General features: G+C 43.0%; 1 long non-coding RNA gene and 1 pseudogene across 6 annotated transcripts in view; both read right to left on the bottom strand.

The window, feature by feature from the left end:
* The window catches only part of LOC133502210 (uncharacterized), a 186,620-nt gene that overhangs the window by 86,277 nt on the left and 77,942 nt on the right, over positions 1 to 22,401 (bottom strand). The window contains exon 3 of one of the 6 annotated variants that reach the window (XR_009795396.1): positions 1,860 to 2,064. The exons of the other annotated variants lie outside the window; for them this stretch is intronic. This is a non-coding gene — a long non-coding RNA (uncharacterized LOC133502210). The remainder of the gene's footprint in view (positions 1 to 1,859; positions 2,065 to 22,401) is intronic. 6 annotated transcript variants of the gene reach the window in all.
* On the bottom strand, positions 18,624 to 18,742 carry LOC133502797 (5S ribosomal RNA; annotated as a pseudogene).

The raw sequence follows: 22,401 nt of genomic DNA, 5'->3' as shown, positions 1-22,401 counted from the left end.
CCCCCGCCTTCAAGCTGTCATAAAACAAATCACGATTGCGCCACTTGAGAGCAAAACAATTTGTGTCAATTGAATAATGCAGTGTAAATTCTGATACATTATGTCATGTACATTACACATCAAACATCCTATGTGGAGTTGTGGCCCGATATTTTTACTGGCAGTGTTTGCAAATTTGCAACAGGTTTCATGAAATTGCAAATTTTAAGTCCAGAGTATCATTTTCCAAAAGTACCAGATTTTGGTCCAGAGAGGGTCAAAGTGCCAGCAAACCTAACCTGCCACCATAGGGGACAAAAATGTAAGACCCCAACTGGAGCATCCCCGGGACTCGTGGCTGGGTAAAGTCCACGGAACCAATTTCCTGTGCATGCATGCATGTTTATAAAGATAAAAGATGCTTCTTCTTCTTTTCGTCATATTTTCCAAAGTTTATCATTGGCCCAAGACTGCAATAAATATCCATGTAAAACATTGGTTCCTTTAGTGCAAACACAGTTCCGGGTGAAACTGCTTTTTTCTTTGGGGAGGGGGGCGTCGCCAGCCTGCCTTTGAGTAAGAAATTCTGCATTGACCTATTTTGGAATTCAAATTTTGCAGCGTTATTACATTTTTTCCCCCAGCCCTGACTCTTTTCCATTTTTTTTTTTCTGCTTTCAATTTCTTTTTTACTGGGACGACTTCAAATACTTGGGGTCAAACACACAGAGCAGCGGTGAGTGTGGTAAGGAAGTGAACAAACGGGTCTAAGCGGGGTGGGAACAGTTGGCGGAAGGTGTTTGGTGTGCTATGTGACAGAAGAGTCTCCGCTAAGATGAAGGGCAAAGTTTATAGAACAGTGGTGAGGCCGGCCATGATCTACGGATTAGAGACAGGGGCACTGACACAGGAAGCAGAACTGGAGGAGGCAGAAATGAAGATGTTGAGGTTCTCGCTCAGAGTGAGCATCTTGGATAGGATTAGAAATGAGATTGTTAGAGGGACAGCCAAAGTTGGATGTTTTGGAGACAAGGTTGGAGAGAGAACACTTCGGTGATTTGGACATGTCCAGATGCTAGGTTCAAGTTGGGGGTGGAACAGTTGGCGGAAGGTGTCTGGTGTTATATGTGACAGGAGAGGCTCCGCTAACAACAGGAAGCAGAACTGGAGATATCAGAAGTGAAGATGTTGAGGTTCTCCCTCGGAGTTAGCAGGTTGGATAGGATTAGAAATGAGCTCATTCGAGGGACAGCCAAAGTTGGATGTTTTGGAGACAAGGTTAGAGAGACCAGACTTAGATGGTTTGTACATGTCCAGGTGCTAGGTTCAAGTGGGGGGGTGGGGGGGTGGGGGGAGTTGAGGAAAGGTGTCTGATGTTCTATGTAACATGAGAGTCTCTGCTAACAACGGGAAGCAGAACTGGAGGTGGCAGAAATGAAGGTGTTGAGGTTCTCACTCGGAGTGAGCAGGTTGGATAGGATTAGAGATGAGCTCGTTCTAGAGGGACAGCCAAAGTTGGATGTTTTGGAGACAAGGTTCGAGAGAGCAGACTTTGATGGTTTGGACATGTTCAGAGACGAGTGAGTGAGGAAATTGGTAGGAGGGTGGTAAGGATGGAGCTACCAGGGAAGAGAGCGAGAGGAAGAGTGCAGTGGCGGCCCCTAACGGGACAAGCCGAAAGGGAAAGAAGAAGATGAAATTGACTTGTTTTCAGGATGTTTCCAGAAGCTGACTGCGGTCAGTATAAGCCAGGATTCTTTTGACGCACTAGAAAATTGGGTCAAGCCCAGTTTTTGTTGGCAATATACATAAAATAATGCTCATAAATGCTCAAATTATCTTTACGCTTTAAGGTAGAATCCAAAGAAAAAGTGACGTACTTTGATACACTGTTGTTTGGCTTGTCGATGGGAAGGTTACAGAGTTGGCGTTTGTTGCTCAGTGGTGAACCGTGCGCCTGCGATCGTTAGCTCTGCAAGCAGAGCTCTCAAGCTACGTTTCTGGTCTTTAATGGCCTCCCATGAGCCTGCTCCCGTTTTTACTGCCCAGCTCGTGTGAGGGCGGAAGAGATGAGAGTGATGGTGCCTGGGGGGAATAGAGAAGGTCGGGGAAAAAAAAAATAAATAAAAAGATACAACACGGAGCAAGTTTGCAGAGCGAAGGAAGTATTGGACGCATCGAAAGGAAAAGAGGGTAAGAAGGATTTCGACAAGGGGGTAAAAAGAAACAGAGATGCGGGATTTGAGGTGTAAGGTAACCCGCGGGCCCAGAGTTGGTCCGACTCGCGCTGATGGATGGGCTGTTCCGCAGGAGACGTCTGACGACTGGATGAAAAGGCTCGACATTAACCACATGACATCCCCTTGAACCTGAGATGCATTCCGACGCAGCGCCCGTTCACCAATGCGAGAGCGCGCGCTAACGCAACATTCATAAATCTTTCACTTTTCAAGTACTTTACGGATCATTTTTCTAGATTTTTCAGCACCTTACAGCTGTGGGGAATTACACTTTTGAATGGTTCGGCTCTTGAAAATGCAGAAAAAAAGGTTTTAACCGGAAAAAAAAAATTGAGAAAAATGTAATTCATTAGACTAATGCATATATAATGGTATGGTAGACTCATGACTGATTGGCTCCATTACCAAGCTGGTACTTCATTTAGTATGAAGTCATTTTCCCAACTTGAAATGAATAGAAACGCAATTAATCCATTCCAGCCCCCCCAAAAAACTGGGTTTCGTGTTTTTAAGAAAAAAATCAAGTCTGGCCTAAAACCTCTGAGGCTTGGTGTTCAAATCCGGGCTGCAGGCTTCGTGTTTGGAGTTGCTCCTCGAGTCCAAATTATGTATGTTGGGTTAGTTGAGGTCTAAATTGTCCACGGGGATGATGATGAATGCAAATGCAATTATGTTTGGAGTATTTGTGCGCCGTGATTGGCGGGCAACTAGTGGCGCCCTGACCCTGGCGTTCCCCGCCTCTCCCGCAACGCGAGCTGGGATAGGATCAAGCACATAAACGACTGTAATGAGGATAAGCAGGATAGAATATTGATAAGAGGCAAACACATAAAAGAGAAAATCATTTAAAAAAAAAAATCTAATTTTATAAAGCGGCATTAACCCAGTTTATTTGGAAGGAGACTATTTCAAGTTCTGACGACTCAGCCAGAAAATAATGAAGACGCGGCATCTTTATGGGTTGCAACCACTAATTAGGGAAACTATGGGATGTTGTACCGAGGAAAAATCCAATCAGTCAGCTTTGAATTTGTTCGTTGCCACAGTTTGGCCCAGAAATACTCATTATCAAAATTCTAAAATGACTTACATGGAGCGTGTTGTGGTGGAAGAATACTTTGTTGCTCCACTTGAGTAAGGTAGAGATACCTGATATTTATTTTTACCCCCTACAATCTCTCCTTAAGCAGAGAGCGTGAGTACTTTTGCCATCCCTGACAATTATCCGTCGAATGTTGAGTCTGGAAGTGGTTGACAGAGCTAACTTGGCCGAGGGTGTTTCTGAGCCGGCGGCAAAACCAGAGGGAAGTCGCGGTCGTACTTTACGACCAGGCCCGTCTGAAGGGATGGAGTCAGTTACAGGGCAGCGAAGTGGGAACCTGCGCCAACCGCCATCACTGAGATATATTTAGAGGCGGTTCTCCTACCTCCCTGCAAACCCTTCCTCGGAGGTGAACGGGTCGTATAAAAACACATTTTACGGCTTATATGACCCGTTTTCACACAGACTCCCCAGGTTTTCGCTTAGGATGCGGTTGAGCGCAGTCTCATATGCTTGCTCTTACAACGAAAATACCAGTCACTGCTTTTTGAACAGATAACAGAAAACATTACAATATAAATTGAGATATTTTCAAGTACATTTTACGTGTTCAAACGTGAACTTAGAAACTTCCACTATCTACATCAGGTTTTCTAGATACTATGACCTAAGATGTGTTTAAATAATAACAGGTTATTCACATTATATATCCCGTAGAAAAGAAAAAGCATGCGTGCAGAGAGTCAGACATATAAATGCACTTATACATGTAAAAATGAGTACGTGCATTACACATAGGTACTACACCCTTACAAACTATTAAAATTATACCCTCATACACACGGATACGTACTTATATATATATTTATTTCCACTTCACTGAACATAGTTCTGCAATTTTGCCTCTTCATACCTGCTTTACTTTCTAGCATTTTGCTTTATTACCAGATTTTTTCATTTTATTTTTTTTACACAAGAAATGATTCACAACTTTCAGTTCAATTTCATAAATGTTCCATAAGGTAACAACATCGTCAACATCAATTTCTATGTAAAAAAATGTCATGTAATCAACGATAAACTGTGTACAGGTAGTACAGGAGCCCGGGCGCCATTCCTATGCCACAATGGAATATGGATTTAAACACTAACATGTACTAATATAATGCTACTTTCAAAATTTTCCCATTATCTAAGAGATAACTGTTTTACAAATCAATACAATATATTCTGTCAGAGTTGTCGAAGGAAAATTATGCTGGATATTGAAACGAAAAAGTATATCTTGAACATAAAGCAAAAGTAAAAAGGACTCTGACAAAATAATTGAACCACGTAAGACAAGGCCTTAAGTGGAACTTTTATCTCAGTTATTACTTCCACCCAGGGTCGGCGTATCACTCAATAAATCAATAAATTGCTCCTGCATTGACATTATCAAATAATCCCTGAAAATGGAAAGAAAGCTGCCCAAGCGCTGCCACGAAAGTCGTGCGGATACAGCTCAAGGTTGAATGCCATGTTGCCGTTATTTGATTTATTGTTTTGTTCTTTTTCCAGACAACTTCTCTGTTCACTTGAAGTAGTTTTAGCTACACGCTGCGAAACGAAAACACGTGTTCTCAGAATTTGAAATGCAAATGATTTCATTTGGCCGTCACGGCCTACACGTTCATGACTGTTACATTAAGCAGAGTCACAACACGCCGTATGGCACAGGTGTCGAGGTTTGACAACACCGCTGTAGGCAAACTGATTCATAGGAATGTTGAAATTTTTTTAAAAAGAGCGGGGGCTTGAGGTGAGAAAAAAAAGTGAGAGAACAACGGGAAGGTGGGGTGCTGACAGCAACAGGACACGTGGAGATTGTCACGGGGGCTTTGTAGTTGGTCTGGGGGCCCCCCGGTGATGTCGCACACCGCGACCATTGTCCCAAAACGATGATTGACAACTCATTTGCTTTTGCTGACCGGGTACATAGACCGAACTCAGGACCTGGGTTTGTAGTCTGGAGCCACAGCTTTGATTGGCAGGGGCAAAATTGGGGAGGGGTCTCTTGAGTCAAATGACCTGACTCGAGTTGCCGGTTTTATGAATTGTCAATTGCTTGCCAAATACTTCAGGAAGAATTGACTTGACTTTGACTTGGCACCCAACAGACTCGACTTGACCTTGACTTGAACTACGACTCGACAAGTCATCTTGTTTAGAGGTGGAAATGTGTATTGCAATTGGGAAACATTTTAGGAGTACTTTGTGCCAACCTGGCAACACAGTCTGCATTGTTGTGCACGTGCTAGCGTGACATAGTCACCTGCATGAATAACGATGAACGGAGCACCGAAAATGATCAAATTTGTCTTCCAGGATTGTCTTGTCGATAAAGGCAACCTGCTTGGTTTGCAACTCGCCCATTAAAGACAACGTCAAACTTCATCCGTCACGACCAAACTCACAAAGACAAGCAAGCTAATTTAACAGTTTAGCTAGCGGCTCAAAAATGAAGTTTCACAGACTTGTTTGGGACGTTTAAAAATGAAAGCCACCACCACTTCCAAAACATGTAAAGAAAATTTGCAAAATTTGTAAAACGTCAATGAACTACGATTGAAAGTCCAAGTTTTCGAAGGCTCCAAACTACTACAGCAGTAAAGTCAATGAAATAAACCTCCCTATGATATCAGATCAATATTTTACTACTCATTTACGACCACCCAGACCGTTCCAGTCGATGAACTACTCGAAAATCCACGAACACACCCCTTGTACGTTGTCCATATGGGATTTGTGAAGCTATTGGCTGTAGCGGAAGAAAGAATGTTCTTAACATGCTCAATGCAAGTGCCATATGTGCTAACTTGTGTGTTTAAGAGGTCGCATTGTGTGCCAATCACCTCGGGTGCTCTGACAAAATATTTATTCACGTTTAGCACTTTCTTTTGTTACCCAGTCCCCCCCCCCCCCCCCCCAATCTATACAGGCATGTTTTTTCTCTCAGCTTGGTACCATGTGGAGTTCCCGGTCTGCAAATCAACACCTTGTCTGACACTTCACAGAATGGCCATGGAATAGACATCGGCTTTACGGAAAATGTGCAAGTTTTTTCTCCATAGGCACTACTAAATAGTGCTGACAAACACTTATGCTTGGTGCCACAAGCAGATGCTGCCCAACAATAGTACTTCTTGAAACAATAATGCCAAGCCGAGCGGAGAGGAGCTCGAGTGTGGGAGTGACTTTGGCCCAGTGGGAAAGAGAAAAACAAGCTAAAAATGTGGCCTCACTGGAAGCCTGCTTGTGGCCAATCACACATTCCTGACACTTGGATGCGATGCTGAGAATTCAATCTGACACCCAAAAACCACTGCGTCAGAAAATAAGAGGCAACCGGAGTAATACAGATGGTGCTCATCAAGACTGTGGCTGTCAACACAAAGTAGCAGTGACACTGCACGTGGACCACACACTCTTAATGCGCAATCTCGTTGGCTGACTTGCTTTGGATCTACACTTTGACTGAACACGGAAGACGGAAAAATCGATCTCCTGGTTTTTGCACTTCTGAGGTAATAAGACAGTCGTTACTGAGACGTAATGTAAGGCTGACCGCACACCTGCGACTGAACTAGATGGATGTGGAACATCGCAGGCTGATTACAGGGTGCGTATTTTGTTTTGTTTTTTGAAACAAAAACTGTTCTGATCGCAGTGCCTTTCAACACAATGTTGGACCATGAAGGTGGACTGAAGACAAGACTTGAAGCGACAACCAGATGCAATCGAACACAGTCAACGGTGCACTTAAATTCCATATTGCCGCAGGATCGACTGTCAGTTGCGTCTGCTACCTTTTACTGTATATCTTTTGGCCTTATTGCCGTATTTCCTGGCTGCACAAATCCTTTGGACCTTTTGCCAACCCACCCGGATTCAGCACACAAGTCTGCCTCAGACTACAATAGACATTCCTCACTAAAAACTGCCTGTGCCTAACCTGATGCTGTTGGGTCCTCCCAACCCCCCACCCTAGACGCTCATGCTCGCTTCCCTACAGGCATCAGACTGGCAGAGTCATTTTTTTTTTTTTTTTTTAGAAGGAGCTTCATGCTGTTTATGACCGCTCCCAGTTGGAGTTTACTCAAACTTCATGTAAACCTACGATGAAGAGAATTACATGTGTATTTAAAAAAAAAAAAAAAAAAAACACAGAGTTTTGCCTCAATAAAGTCTGTTTGTTAATAAACAATGGAAAACACCATAGCCGGGCTAATGAAGAGCATCCAGAACATCGTTGTTGCTATGTTATAATGTTTTGGGAAAGAGATATTGAAACAACTTGTGGACTATCAAATAGATAGATAATAAAATTGTCATGACCAGAACACGGGATTGGACCCAGATGCTCTCACAACACTTAGGAGTAGTTCGAGAAGCGTCTTTATTCAGTCCAAAGTCAGAATATCAGCAGGAAGTCCACGCAGGCACCAGTAGCAGAATCGACAGGCGTAAGAGACAGGTCAGGGATAAGGCGGGATTCGATACACGGGAGAGCAGGATCATGAACAAGGAGTTGCGGGAACGTGACATAAAGACAACGATCTGGCGAAGGCCAGACCGCACGCGTGGCCGTATATCTATGAGCTGCAATTACTGCGACAAGGCGCCGGTGTGCTCATCTGCTGACTGCCGCAGGTCCACGCCGCATTAGTAACTGGCACAACCATGACAGGGCACAACCATGACAGGGACCGGCACGGTCATGACAAAAATAACATATTACAGAAGGTTACTTAGTCCGTTGCTAAAGTCTTCAGTGTGTCTCTCTGCCTATTAGTGTGCACATTTGAAGGAGGAGCACAATATCCATTGAACTGGAGCAAAGAAGATGTGACAAAATTGTTGGGATTCCTTAAATTACTCCATTAATTCCATTAGTGTTCGATGTTATCGAGGACAATTTTCTGATTTTAAAACAAATTACAAAATGTTTTTTGTTGCTTTTTCAGGGGAGGCTGGAAAAGAGTAAACATATTTCCGATAATTTCACTGGTGAAAGGTAATTTAAGGTAAGACGTTTGGGTTATGTGTGTTTTCCTGGGACAAATTAAACTTATGTCTCAAGGCACCGCTGTAAAACCAAATATATTTATATGAATAGGAGGTAACTGGCTGGATGTCGTACAAAAGTACAATATGGCGTTTTTAAAAAAGCTGTTGCAGCTGCAGTTTTACTACACTAATCGCAAGCATTCTCAATTTCCGATCACGGTAAAGTTCAGTCGCGTTCATCGCATCATTGTGTGCGGCGGGCCAAAGGGAATGTCAGAAACGTGGCAACGACTCATACTCACTTTTCCAAACAGTTTTTCGTTGAAATGTTTTTATTTGTTTATTTTAACTCCCAACACATGCCTGACACTGATGTCATCAAGCATTTAACAGTTTGATTACGGGATGCCGTGTCGCTACGTGAAAGCGTGTGGTTGTGGCCATATTGCTGGGGTCTGGGCAAATGCCAGAGTTAGGGTTAGGGATGAAATTAGGAAAAAGTATACATATGTCACGTGTGGTCGATTCAGCGGCTTTGCAATGTTACCACACGCGACAAGGTCATACAGAGACACTAGAAAATATGTCAATACAGGAGACTCCGCTGACCTACGAGATCAGTTTCCACCATTCAAAAATGTAATTGAGGTCATCAACTCGGCTATTCCTATTCATATTCTCATCGACCACAATAAAATGTATTCAAATATGTCATCACTGAGCCACAACAATACAACTCTTTTCTGTGTGGCCCACAAATGTTTCTGCTCGAAAACACGACAGTCCTGATTCTGATTCCGCTCATTATGACTTGGCATGACGACGACGACGCCAGAGGCACTTCTCTATTGTTCGTCCTTATCTTTTATTCATAATCGCGTCGTCTCGAGGCCAGTCAGTCCAGCGTGCAGCTGAGAAGACCCAGTCAAAAAATGGCAAACATCTGCAATCGTCATCTGTTGTGGGGAAGATAATTTGTGTGAGAACTGAAGCTAAACTTAGCATGTGTCCTGGTCGCCGTCCCGCTCCGTGCTCAGCGAGGCTGTAAAGTTGTCATCGAAGGACTTATTGGCCCACTGCTGGCGCGCCCGATTAAATTCCGCAAGCATCCAAGTGAGATGGTCAGCTTTGGGCTTAACGGCTCTGCATCAAACTTGTGCAATGACTGATATGACGGTAATTTCTAGCCCCTTGCCCCAAATGTAATCATTCAGAGTGAAATATGGCATCCTGTCTTGCTGATGAACCATTTATTTTGCATTCCTGCGACCACAGAGCGAGGGAATTATAATATAGTAGGTAAGAAGTCTCACGACGTTCTTATGTGCCTGCATGCTGGTACGCAACAGAACTTTGTGTGAATAACAACGGGGAGTAGGGCAAAAAATGTCGACGGGCTTCAAATCAAAGCCAATAGCCTAAATTAGAGAGCTAGAAAATGGAGTGTCAATAACTGATTGAATGCCAGCCGTCTTCAAAGCACAGTTCCCCATATTTCCGCCCCTTCAGAGAATTTTGATCAATCTTTCAAAACCCACACAATCCCAAAAGAAAGCATTTTCTTCTTTCACCAGGAACATTCTGTTTTTTAAAGTTTGCTTTGTAGCTTTTTCTGTTGTTTAGCAGTTTGCAGCAAAAACTTGGTTTGGTTTTCAAACTGATTTCTGACTAAAAATACGAGAAATAAAGAGCTTTTTATGAAAACGTTATTTGTGAAAATTTGTCAGTCGAGAACAGTGACTTTGATGCTCCTATTTTTTCACTTTTGTGACACCTGAAACTGGACTTTGTCGATGGTGTTTTGGTACGCCGCTTATAATTCACTCTATGAATCACGTCATCTTTTTTTTTTTTAAACAATTTCAACAAACACTGTTCATAGTAATGATGCACCAAAATGAAAACAAAAATGAGAACATCCACTTCAATCTCTTATTTTCAACTGCGCTCAGCATGTTTTCTGGTTCTTGGTTCAATTGTTTCCCTCATAATTGATTCATCACGGAGTATCTCACATTATTAGTGGTTATTGTTATTGCCTGTTAAATAATAATAAGTTATAAGTAATAAAGTTGATGATCCACACAATGAAGATATGGGAAAGAGTAGTGGAGGCTAGACTCAGGAAAGACGTAAGTATCTACGAGCAACAGTATGGTTTCATGCCTAGAAAGAGTACACAGATGCATTATGTGCTTTGAGGAGGGTAGTGGAAAAGTACACAGAAGGTCAGGAGGAGCTACATCGTGTCTTTGTGGATCTAGAGAAAGCCTCTAACAGAGTATCGGGAGAGGAACTGTGGTACTGCATGCGCAAGTCTGGTCTGGGAAAGAAATATGTTAGAATAGTACAGGACATGTATGATGGCAGCAGAACAACGGTGAGGTGTGCCTTAGGTGTGACAGAAGAATTTAAGGTGGAGGTGGGACTGCATCAGGGATCAGCTCTGAGCCCCTTCCTGTTTGCAGTGGTAATGGATAGGCCGACAGACGAGGTTGGACTGGAATCCCTTGGACCGTGATGTTTGCAGATGATAAAAAACTGTTAGATGCAATCTATCTATTGATTGCATCTAACAGTTTCGTCATGGAAAATTTATTTTGAGATATGTTCCTCTTTTTATTATCACCCAGCCAAAATTCAGCCATATTTTGACGTACTGTCTTAGCCGCTAAACTGCAGGAGTGACACATCCACGGAGCGTGAAGCTGCTTTCGGGGCATTCCACCTCGTTCCATATATAAATTGGAAACATCACTTCTAACGGAAACTGGCCAAGAGTTTAAAAATACTAGGTGTAACAATTTTTGACAGGGTACGTAACGTTCGTTTGCTGAGACATCTTTTACCCCTGACCTGTTTTCTTCTTGCATCATGACAAATTCCCACCCAGAGCGTAATATCCTTGCCGTTTTCCACGGTCCTATCAGACCGTCTTGGTCAGGCGTCAGCGTATCAAATAGCCGGGATGGAGGCCGTGTACGTCCTGTTAGCACACGCCAGCGAGTGGAAGCATCTGCACAGCATTAGCGCATCAGTGTGTAGCCCTGGTCCGCAGCTGTATGAAAATACACGCAGGCTGCCAGCTCTAAATCGGACACGACCTGCCTTTACTGTTTATTATGTCAAGCCCAAGTGTGGAAACGTCCGGTAACTGGACCTGCGCTGGTCTGACAACTGCACTGACAAGTCCGGTGAGGGTTGAAGATGCAGCGTGTCAGGCAGCAGTGTGAACAATTACGCTTATATCTTGAAAAAAAATGTCTGAGGCATACCTCAGCTACAAGTGCATCTGTTGGAAATCACAGAGAAGTGAATCTGAAAGGCATTCTTACAATCCTTTTTTTAATTGGTTTTATACTACCTCCTGCCGGAATATCTAACCTGGAAGTATTGGTAGAAGTTATGATTATGATTTCAACAGTAATATTTAATTGGATTAAGCAGAAGAACCTCATGGGAAACACTATGAAAACTAAGCAGTGACGAAGAGGCATTCGGATCCCTTTTTCATGGTTATTCCAAGCAAAGATCAAACTTTGACGACAAAGTCAAAAAGTTGATGTCACGTGAGGTAAATTGCTTCAAAATGAAATTAGCACCAGACAGAATTTACATTTCAAGGGGTAAATTGATTCAAAAATGTAAATGGTGGAAACAAAGACATGATCGTGAACATAACCGTTGAGGAACGAGCTAATGTAGTAACTTTTCTGTTGCTCACAAATCCAGATATGCTCTTTTTATTTGAAAGAGGATAGCACCACGTAGAGCTGATGCTAGCTCGCGGGTTAGTCATTATGTTTTGCAAAATTAAAGACAGCGCGAACAAAAAACTTGTGAAAAAATGTCTTCCCCAAACCAGATGGTGGAGGTTTGGTTCCCAGTCTGTTGCTTTACAACGGTGAAATGTTTTCTTTTTTTGTCTTGCTAATCTAAAACAACAGTTTATCATTGATCTTTTTTGGTGCTAATCTCTCCGAAATCACAATTGTATTGGCATTAAGTTAGAATAGTTAAAAAAAATAAAAATTATATATATATATATATATATATATATATATATATATATATATAGTTCAAAGGGGAGTATTGGAGGTGACCAAATCCGAGCGTTTGTGACGAAGCTAGAAGACGCAACCACAAGATGATTTACCCACAAATACTTAAAGCAAATTTGGTATTTCAGAAAAGTGTATCAAATTAATCACCCTGTGCTTTTATCCGTAATCAAAAAGTATTTTGAGCTAAAAAGGTTGGTGATGCTTTAAAAGACACTCGGCAGTCTTGCAATCTACTAATAGTATTTAGTAAATCCATTCGATTTATTATATCCGGTCAACTTTTTTTTTTTTTTGCAATACATAAAAAAAAAAAAAATAGGGTGGCCTCACAGTTCTGAGGTCCCAGGTTCAATCCCGGACCCGCCTGTGTGGAGTTTGCATGTTCTCCCTCGCACTCCGGTTTCCTCCCACATCCCAAAAACATGCAACATTAATTGGACACTCTAAATTGCCCATAGGTGTGATCCTGAGTGTGAATGGTTGTTTGTCTCGATGTGCCCTGCAATTGGCTGGCAACCAGTTCAGGGTGTACCCCGCCTCCTGCTCATTGACAGCTGGTATAGACTCCAGCACTCCCCGTGACCCTCGTGAGGATAAGTGGTGAAGAAATTTGATGGATGGATGGATGGATGGATAAAAAAATAGTTCCAGGTCAAGTAAATATAAAACAAACCTAAACCTGAGGCTTTTGTCGTCATTTTCAGTTCAACTCAGTGTTAATCACTTCCTTAAAAATAAATACAAAATATATATATTTTTAAAAAAGGTAACGTGCTAAAAATTGCTACGTGTGCTTGATCTAAAAGAGGTGACGTTCCCATCTGCGATTTCCCGCCTCCGCATTCTCCCTGTCCCCGCGGTCTTCTTCCGTTCCCTCCCTACAGGGGCGGGCATCAGACGGGCATGCCCGCCACCAACGCCTGTGCCCCCCCTGGAGAGCCCCCCACGTCAGCGCTCTGCTCCCCAAGGTGATTGTATCATACGCACCAACACGTCTACCTCGCACATCTTAAACCAGAGGAGGAAAAGTGTGCACAAACATGATTTAGAAGTGCGGTTGACAGAAGCTAAGCTATCCGCAGGTGCTTGGAAATACAAACAACCTGCACAGAACGTAAGTGAGACCCTCATGCATTTGTTTGCTGATATTTTTGTTCATGGTAATAGTGCAAGTTATTGTATTGTTGTATTCTGTAACTACGGTTCCAAAGGAGTGGCATTGGGCGAGAGGGAGAGTACACAAGGCGCTTGTAGACTACGTAAAGACAAACAAGCAGCAACTCTCACATTGGCTCACAAGCACAATTTAGTCTTTAACGAACCTAAAATGCATGATTTTGGAAACGTGGGAGGTCGCCGGAAAACCTCGAGAGAAACCCACGCAAGACCGGGGGAATACATTCCAACTACACACAGAAAGGCGAGAGCTGAAAATCAGCCCAGTACCTCAGAACTTTGATCCATGCCAGAAATGTAAACCCTCAGGCTAGCATCCTGTGTTGCTTCTGAGGTAATATTTATCCAGAAAATGTTAAAAGTGCTCGTGGGGCACTCCGCCATTATTTTCTATATATATCAGATTCTCCATTGCCCCGGGACACTGGCCAGGACTGCATGAGTCGGAATACTTATTGAGAGGATATCGACAGTACATGTGGTGCATGAAAGTATCATTTACTCCTACGTGGCTTTCATGTGTATTATTATCCATAGTGATATCTCGGATCTCATGTTGCCAAGGTAAAGAATTCACGCCCCTGTACACAGTAGTAAAGTGAGTTACTCTATTGTTGTTGTACTCGGTAAGAGATACCGTGACGGCAAGTGAAAATTCACCTCGGGGTGAGAAAGCTCATAGCGAGATGTGAAAGTGCGGTAAATATGGGGGCAGTAACTAGGAGGGACTTAAAGTGTGTCATCGTACGCTTTATGATGGCATGCAGCCCGCTAAATGGAATGATGGAGCGTTCCGTGTTTGCCCATAAACTTGCGGCTTTCATGGAGTCTGTAGAGGCTCACAATGCGAGAGGGGGAGAATCTCTTTTGCAGAAATAATAACTCAATTATAATAAGACTGGAGTTTGACGGGAATTCTCTGGAAAAGACACGCTTACATATTTGTTAGGAGTCAGATTTGACCACTTTTGCCATTTTACAACAATTATTTTACTCTCTCAAATGTGACCCAAGATACACACAAACAAAAATAATTTTACAGATGTCAGTCTTTTGGACTTTGTATCGGTACGTTGTGGTAAAGGGGGAGCTAAGTCGGAAGGCGAAGCGCTCAATTTACCAGTCGATCTACGTTCCTACCCTCACCTATAGGCACGAGCTGTGGGTCGTGACCGAAAGAACAAGATCCCGGATCCAAGCGGCCTAAATAAGTTTCCTCCGCAGGGTGTCCAGGCTCTCCCTTAGAGAACGGGTGAGAAGCTCGGTCATTCCCGAGGGGCTCAGTGTCGAGCCGCTACTCCTCCGCATTGAGAGGAGCCAGATGAGGTGGCTGGGGTATCTGATCCGGTTGCCTCTCGGACACCTCCCTGGTGAGGTGTTCCGGGCACGTCTCGCCGGAAAGAGACGCCGGGGACGACCTAGGACACGCTGGAGAGACTATGTCTCTCGGCTGGCTTGGGAACGCCTCGGGATCCCTCCGAAAGAGCTGGAAGAAGTGGCTGGGGAAAGGGAAGTCTGGGTATTCCTGCTGAAGCTACTTCCCCCGCGACCTGACCCGGAAAAGCGGTAGAAAATGGATGGATGGACGGATGGATGGATGGATGGATGGATGGATGGATGGATGGATGGATGGAATTCTTTTGGACAGGTGGCACAAAATGTCCTATACTGAAAAATCTGAAACAACATTGCACCCAAATATTCTTGTTTCTCACTTGTGCTTTTATGTTATGTAGATGTTAACATTTTACTTTCCATTCGAGGTATAATTCATTTTATACTCAACTGGAACTGTTAATGTCAAAGGAAGTTAAACTTTAGATTCAACATAAATAGGCAATTTTGATAAATTTATTCCAGTATGGCATTTAATTCTTGAGGTGGGCAACGTGACCTTAAAATATTTAGCTATTTATAGACAAAAAATGTCATTTCCAATTATATTTTCCTTCTTCATTAAGAAAAAACTGTGAATTAATATTCAAAACAACTTTTGTTTTTTTGGATTTTTCCTTCCCCTCTGGGATTTGATCTATCCTTGAAAAATTTGATTATTTTTCATCTTTACACAACGTGGGGTAAAAAAAAAAAGCCTTCTTTTTGAAAAAATGATCTTTAAATAGTCTCCTTGCTGAAGACATTCAGGCCTAGTTAATGATGTTAAAATGGGCAGAAAAGGATCCTTTTAACAGCTTTCAGTCTGTATCAAATTATTCCAAATATAATTCCTTTGAATGAGGAAAAGTCGCTTCTCGGTTCCACAGTTAAATTGGTGAGCACAAACACAGACAGACGCACACTCACAAAGTAAGATGCAATCGCACTCCAATTTAAGAGCCTCTGTAACGTCATGATGCAATAAAAACTCCTTCAATGACTGGAAGTAAATCATTTTGAAGGTGTCCAACATCAACAAATACGGCGCACACACCAAATGGAAAGTCGTCCTCACAAACAAATTGCGTCTTCGTCAATCTTTTCACTTTGGCTTTCGCGACAAAAAGGCCAGTTGCGTCTGGCAAAGGGAGAAAATATATCTAATTAAGCCGACAAACTTCTGTGCAAGAGAAAAGTTGAATGTGTTCTCAGATAAGGCGCTAGAACTTGTCCACGGCTCCGATGAGAGGACCAACTGTTTGGCTCTCAATGGCCTCATAAATACTTTGACAACACATAATGAAAGCACCATTGGGGATTGAAGGCACGACTTCAGATGGAGACGATCGAGGCCCATTTTGTCCTGGAAAGCCTTAAAGGCGACATAGAATCAACCTTTTTCATAGTCTTTAGTCAACAACGTGTACCGGGTAAAAGACGTTGGACTGAGCGTTGTTTTCTGGCAGTGAACGCAACTCTCATTTCAAAACAGGCAGCAGTTTGTCAGATTGTGAACAATTCTTCAAAAAAGAGGCTTCCAGCTATTACTTGCCACTCGCATTCACAGTTTTTCCGTCAAAGTAAAAAAAACAAAAAAGTCCAAACAAACAATGTGAAACGCCACGGACGGGCGAACTTTAACATCAGTTATTCAGTCATGTCAGTCAATATAATCCTTATGTAACATACGTGAACAAGTAGTGGCGGTCAGTTTGGCGTGTAGTCATTGAAGTTAGCTGAGGATAAGCTAACACTAAGCTAATACTCACTCTTTTGTCTCTGGACGTGTCCAAACCACCGAAGTCTGCTCTCTCTAACCTTCTCTCCAAAACATCCAACTTTGGCTGTCCCTTTAATGAGCTCATTTCCAATCCTATCCAACCTGCTCACTCCGAGCGAGAACCTCAACATCTTCATTTCTGCTACCTCTAGTTCTGCTTCCTGTTGCCACTAATCCGTACATCATGGCCGGCCTCACCACTGTTTTATAAACTTTGCCAATCATCCTAGCGGAGACTCTTCTGTCACATAGAACACCAGACACCTTCCGACAACTGTTCCACCCCGCTTGGACACATTTCTTCACTTCCTTAGCACACTCACCATTGCTCTGTATTGTTGTAATTGTGTAATTAAAACCTGAATTAAAACCATGCACACATTCCCGAGTTGCAGACATTTTTCCGCCGAGAGAACTGAAATCAGGTGTTTTGAGTTTCTCAAGCTTATCTATGTCGCTAGCGAAGATCTCCACCTTCTCTTTTTATTCCTGAGCCAGAACTCCTAACGTAACAAACACGTGTGCTCTAACAAGCGGGTCTTCTCCTTGATAGGCAACCAATAAGAGGAAATGGGAAGGTCTTAGCCAAATATGGCCAAAGCGGATACAAAACTAGGTCGAACTGATATAGGTGTCACAGGAACCTTTTCTGGAAAATGGTTAGTCAAAACCCACGTATTTTTTTTTAAATGAAATTGACACTTTTATTCCAAGTCTAGCTTAGAGCGTCACTGTACAGGGGTCTAAATAGCTAAAATACAGGACCATCAAAGCACGACTACAAAATTATGGGGGAGGCTGGAACGGACTTGACATTTCCGATGATTTCAATCAGGAAAATGTTTTCAGTTACGAATGTGGTAAGAGAACAAATTAAACCGCTCAAAGCACCATTGTAAGAAAAATAAACAAGTAAGTCATTTAGGGGCTTTTCATTCCGTTCATTCACTCAAAGAAACATCATTATTGGGTGCGTAAACATGGAGGCAATCAATCCATCTTGAAAAAGAATACAATTGCGATGATCTTCAATAGTTATGTTATTAAATCAAGATGCATCGTAGCATTGTGCCACTTATTTCCCGTCTTTCGGCGTTGGAGCTAATTGGGCCTTAAAATGGCTAAGCAGAAACGTGCTGTCGGACGGCTTCCAGCGCAGTCTGTCACCGACCGGCGCAGCAAATGGGAATCAAGTGGTTATTGTGGCCGCGTTGCCAGTGAACAATCCTTCTCCTTCAATGTCTGCGCATTTTTCTCTCACTAGAGCCTCTTTGTTCAAGAGGCAGATGCTATCAGGTCGCTGCCAATGTGGTACTGCTTAGCTGGAAGAAATTCTGAAGAATGTGGCGGTGGAGTTTTGCGTTATGTAGCTGCCATCATAAGGAATTACAGTGAACCATTTATCGCGGGGGATGCAATCCAGACCCTCCAGCAATAGGTGAAAATCTGACGTAAAGAGACCATGCGTACTATTTGTTTGAACACACTTTAAACACATTTGAACTTCTTAAAACAGTTTTTAAAATATTCCCTACTACTTGCTGTAACTCTTGACGAGAAATGGGACGACATCACTTGGAGAAAATAAAAAAAGTCTCCGTAGCACAATACTCCAAATAAGATGTAAAGTCCGCTTGCGTCAAACTGTGTGTCACTCCAAGTTGAAATTTGTTATTTTGTTATAAAACTGACACAAAACAGAAACCCATTAACCATTATATTCAAACGGCAATCAAATCGATGAAATGACAGTCAAACAAAAGTCTTTTAGCTTAATGCTAAGTTCTTTTTCTTTCGGCTTGTCCCGTTAGGGGTCGCCACAGCGTGTCATCTTATATGAACGCATGTTTGTTTAGAACAGTTTCACGCCGGATGCCCTTCCTGACACAACCCCTTCGCATCTAGCCGGGGAGAGAAGCTTACAGCGGCTGGTATTCCCAGGAGGTCTCCCATCCAAGTACTAACCAGGGCCAAACGCGCTTAGCTTCCGAGATCTGACGAGATTGAGCGTTCTCAGGGTAGCATGGCCGTAAGCTTCGCTTAATGCTAACATAAAATTCAAATCACAAACGAGCATGACACGCAACATTTTAAACGTTCAAAAAACTGCTACCGTATTTTCCTTCAAAGAACGGCCTAGTTTAAAAACAGTTTTCATATATAAGGCACATCGAACAGATGCTACAGTAGAGAGCGGGGTAGCCGTTTCGTTTTGTTGCCTCGGAAACTCTTCTTTACTTGGCGCAGATCATCTTGTTGCTTCCTCCACTTCCGCACCATTGATACGTTAATGTTAAATCTCTCGCCGCTGCTCAATTCCCGTGTTCTACTCCGTGACTGATCGGCTTGAGTTTACACGCGTCGTAAGCGTGTCTCTTAATAGGAGGCACTGTGGGTCTTTGCACAAACACGCAAATGGAAATGAAATGGCCCGCTTAGCGGAGTCATATATCCCAGCATGCACCTCGTGCTACTTCTTCTACAGGGGAAAATGGAGTCGGCGGCTGCTTACGGTAGTTGAGAGACCTGTTGCGGCTCAGTATTGATCCATATATAAGGCTCACCGGATTATAAGACGCACTGGCGCAGAAAATTAAAGGCTCTTAGGTTCGCCTTAGAGTGCAGAAAATATGGTACTTTACACACACACACACACACACAAAGCAGCAGCATGTACAGAGCACAACACATATTCGCACATATTCTCTGTGCTTTGTGGGAGCAACAAATATGAAAACAATAAAATTTGATAACTATCCCACAAGGGATGCCCTATTCTTGCCGCTGATTATGCAGCATCTCTTCCAGTAGTCTTCAGTACGGCTTGGTATGTTGGGGGACAATGTAGCAATATAATTTCAACATTTGGACTTGCTTGTATTATTTGCAGACTCTTAAAAAAAAAAAAAAAAAAACCGTTTCACAATGTACTATAGATTTTTTTCCCCTATTCTGATGGCAAGGACGAGGTGAATGTGTGCACAAGTCCATAGAATACAGTCATGAAGTCATAATTACAGTCCATATTACAGTATTAGGCGGCACGGTGGAGCAGCTGGAAAGCGTTAGCTTCACAGTTCTGAGGACCTGGGTTCAATACCAGCCCACCCTGTGTGGAGATTGCATGTTCTCCCTTTGCCTGCACGGGTTTTCTCCGGGCACTCCGGTTTCCTCCCACATCTCAAAAACACGCTAAATTATTTGGACAATCGAAATTGCCCATAGGTATTATTGTGAGTGCGACCATTGTCTGTCTGTATGTGCCCTGCGATTGGCTGGCAACCAGATCAGGGTGTACCCCGCCTCCTGCTCGTTGACAGCTTGGATAGGCTCCAGCACTCTTGTGAGATTAAGCGGCTAAGAAAATGGATGGATGGATGGATGGATCACAGTATTATGGAGAAAAAGAAGAGGAAAGCAAAGAGCCTAGAGCTGAATGTGAGGACTTTGACTGTTGGGAATCTGAAAGGAAAAAGCTCAGGAGTAGGTTGACTTGATGATTAGGAGAAAGATTGATGTATTGTGTGTCCAGGAGAGCAGGTGGAAAGGCAGTAAGGCGAGACGTTTAGGGGCAAGGGTCAATTTATTTTACCATGGTGTCGATGGAAAGAGTAATCGAGTAGGCGTTATTTTAAAAGGAAGAGTTAGCTAGGAATATCTTGGAGGTGAAAAGAGTTTCAGACAGAGTGATTAGGCTGAAACTTGACATTAAGGGTGTTGCGTATGATCTGATAAGTGGTTATGCCCCACATGTAGGACGTGACCGAGAGGTGAAAGAGAAATTCTGGAAGAGAGTCGATGCAGAGTGTAGGGGACATATTGGGGTGATGAAGAAGTGATGGAATCCAGGAAAGGAGCTTGGATGGACAGATGGTGGTTGACTTTGCAGAAAGAATGGAAATATTTGCTGTGAAAACTTTCTTCCAGAAGAGCCAGGAATATAGGGTGACCTACAAGAGCGGTGGTGGAAGCATGTGGGTGGATTACATTTTGTGCATACTATCTAATCTGAAGGAGGTTACGGACTGCGAGGCAGTGGCAGGAGATAGTGTGGCTGGACAGCATAGGATGGTGGTAATAAAGGGAGGAGTGTTGTGCAGCTTCGAGGTGAGACCAGGTTTTCAGTGGACAGGAGGAGCAAAATTACAGAGATGACACTTGGACAGAGAGCAGACGAAGATTTGGATACACCGAGAAGAGCGATAGTGAGTATATTGGGTGAAGGATAAGGATGGAACTGCCAGGCAAGAGAGCTCGAGGAAAACCCCAAGCGGTCGATAGATGGAGTGAAGGAAGAGATCAGCACAGTTGGCGTTCGAGAGGAGGATGAAGGAAGACAGGCTGACACGGAGAAGCGTGACGCTCTGTGGCGACTCCTAACGAAACAAGCCGGACGGAAAAGAAGATTACAGTTTGAAAAATACGTCCTCTCATCCCATGTATTATGCCACTGCGTAAACTGGTTAACAGTGCGTCTGTTGTTGCCTGTAAAACCGACGACCGCCTACATAAACAACTGCAGGTTGTGTAAGACAGTGCGTAGGTTAACTTTTAACCATCTAGATGTTCTTGTTCTCCGGAAGACTGATTTTGGAAAGCATTTTAAGACCACTCCGAAGCTTTGGAGTTCACATCATGACAATGTGACTGTGGCCCGTTAATTTACAACGCAGAACACTTCTCAGAAGCATCAGATTAACATTGTAAATTTAAAAAAAAAATGTGAATATGTCATCATCCGTTCAGCAAAGCCTCGGCGTTTGTCAATTGTTTATCGTTGTCGCCACTTCTGTTGAGTTGCTGATTAGCTCAAACGATATCTTCAAGGAGACATTTTTGGTTTGAAAAATACCACAGTTTTGATTTAGAAGTGCTATTCCTTCTTTGTTTGTCCATTTGAGGGTTTCTGAACCTCTGTCTTTGTATTGTTCTTGTACATGTGGTTGTTCTTAATCCCCCCACCACCACCACCCCCATCTCTGGAACCCCACTCCCACCCCCACCGCCCCTTGTCGCCCCATGCCTTCTGTCTGGATGCTATTACTCCCTCTTCATCCCTTAGCTTCCATCTTCATTTTTCCTCATCGGGGCAGTTTAGCAAGAGCCGCATGTCGGTTCAGGTGGCGGAGCCATCGTAGGTAAACCAAAACATCCTACCGGATGGCATGCTTTTCCCAATGCGTCACGTTTACCCTTTTTTTTCGTATGTTTAGGTAACACGGAAGAACAGAGGATCTAGGAATGGTTTCTTTGCATTTAACCACCATGTCCAACGTGCACACACGCATGGACATGCCTGCGCATGCTGTCAAACAGACCAAACACACATTCCAGGATGGGACTTAAAATGTGAATCCTGATCCATCTGCACGAGGCTGAAGGACAAAGCCTACCAGCCATCAGTTGGCATTTGCTTAAGTTGCCAAACAGTCTGTCTCACTACTCCCTTAAGATATCCTAATTAACCAAATGAGTCATTAATTTTTAGCAGGGTGTTATTAAGATAAAATTAATGAAGGGAAGTCTAATTAAGTCACGATGAATTGATGTGTCTCGGGGAAGCATGAGCACATTATCTAACGCCTTTATCACACTTGTCTGCTTTTACTACACTATACTTCCACCCCATTATAAACTTAAGTGTCATTGACTTTCAGGGCAGTTCATTTTCTCCATCCGTGAAGAACTTTTTAA

The sequence above is a fragment of the Syngnathoides biaculeatus genome, chromosome 6 (assembly GCF_019802595.1).
Source record: "Syngnathoides biaculeatus isolate LvHL_M chromosome 6, ASM1980259v1, whole genome shotgun sequence".
Lineage (NCBI taxonomy): Eukaryota > Metazoa > Chordata > Actinopteri > Syngnathiformes > Syngnathidae > Syngnathoides > Syngnathoides biaculeatus.
This window is presented reverse-complemented; position numbering and strand designations above follow the sequence as displayed.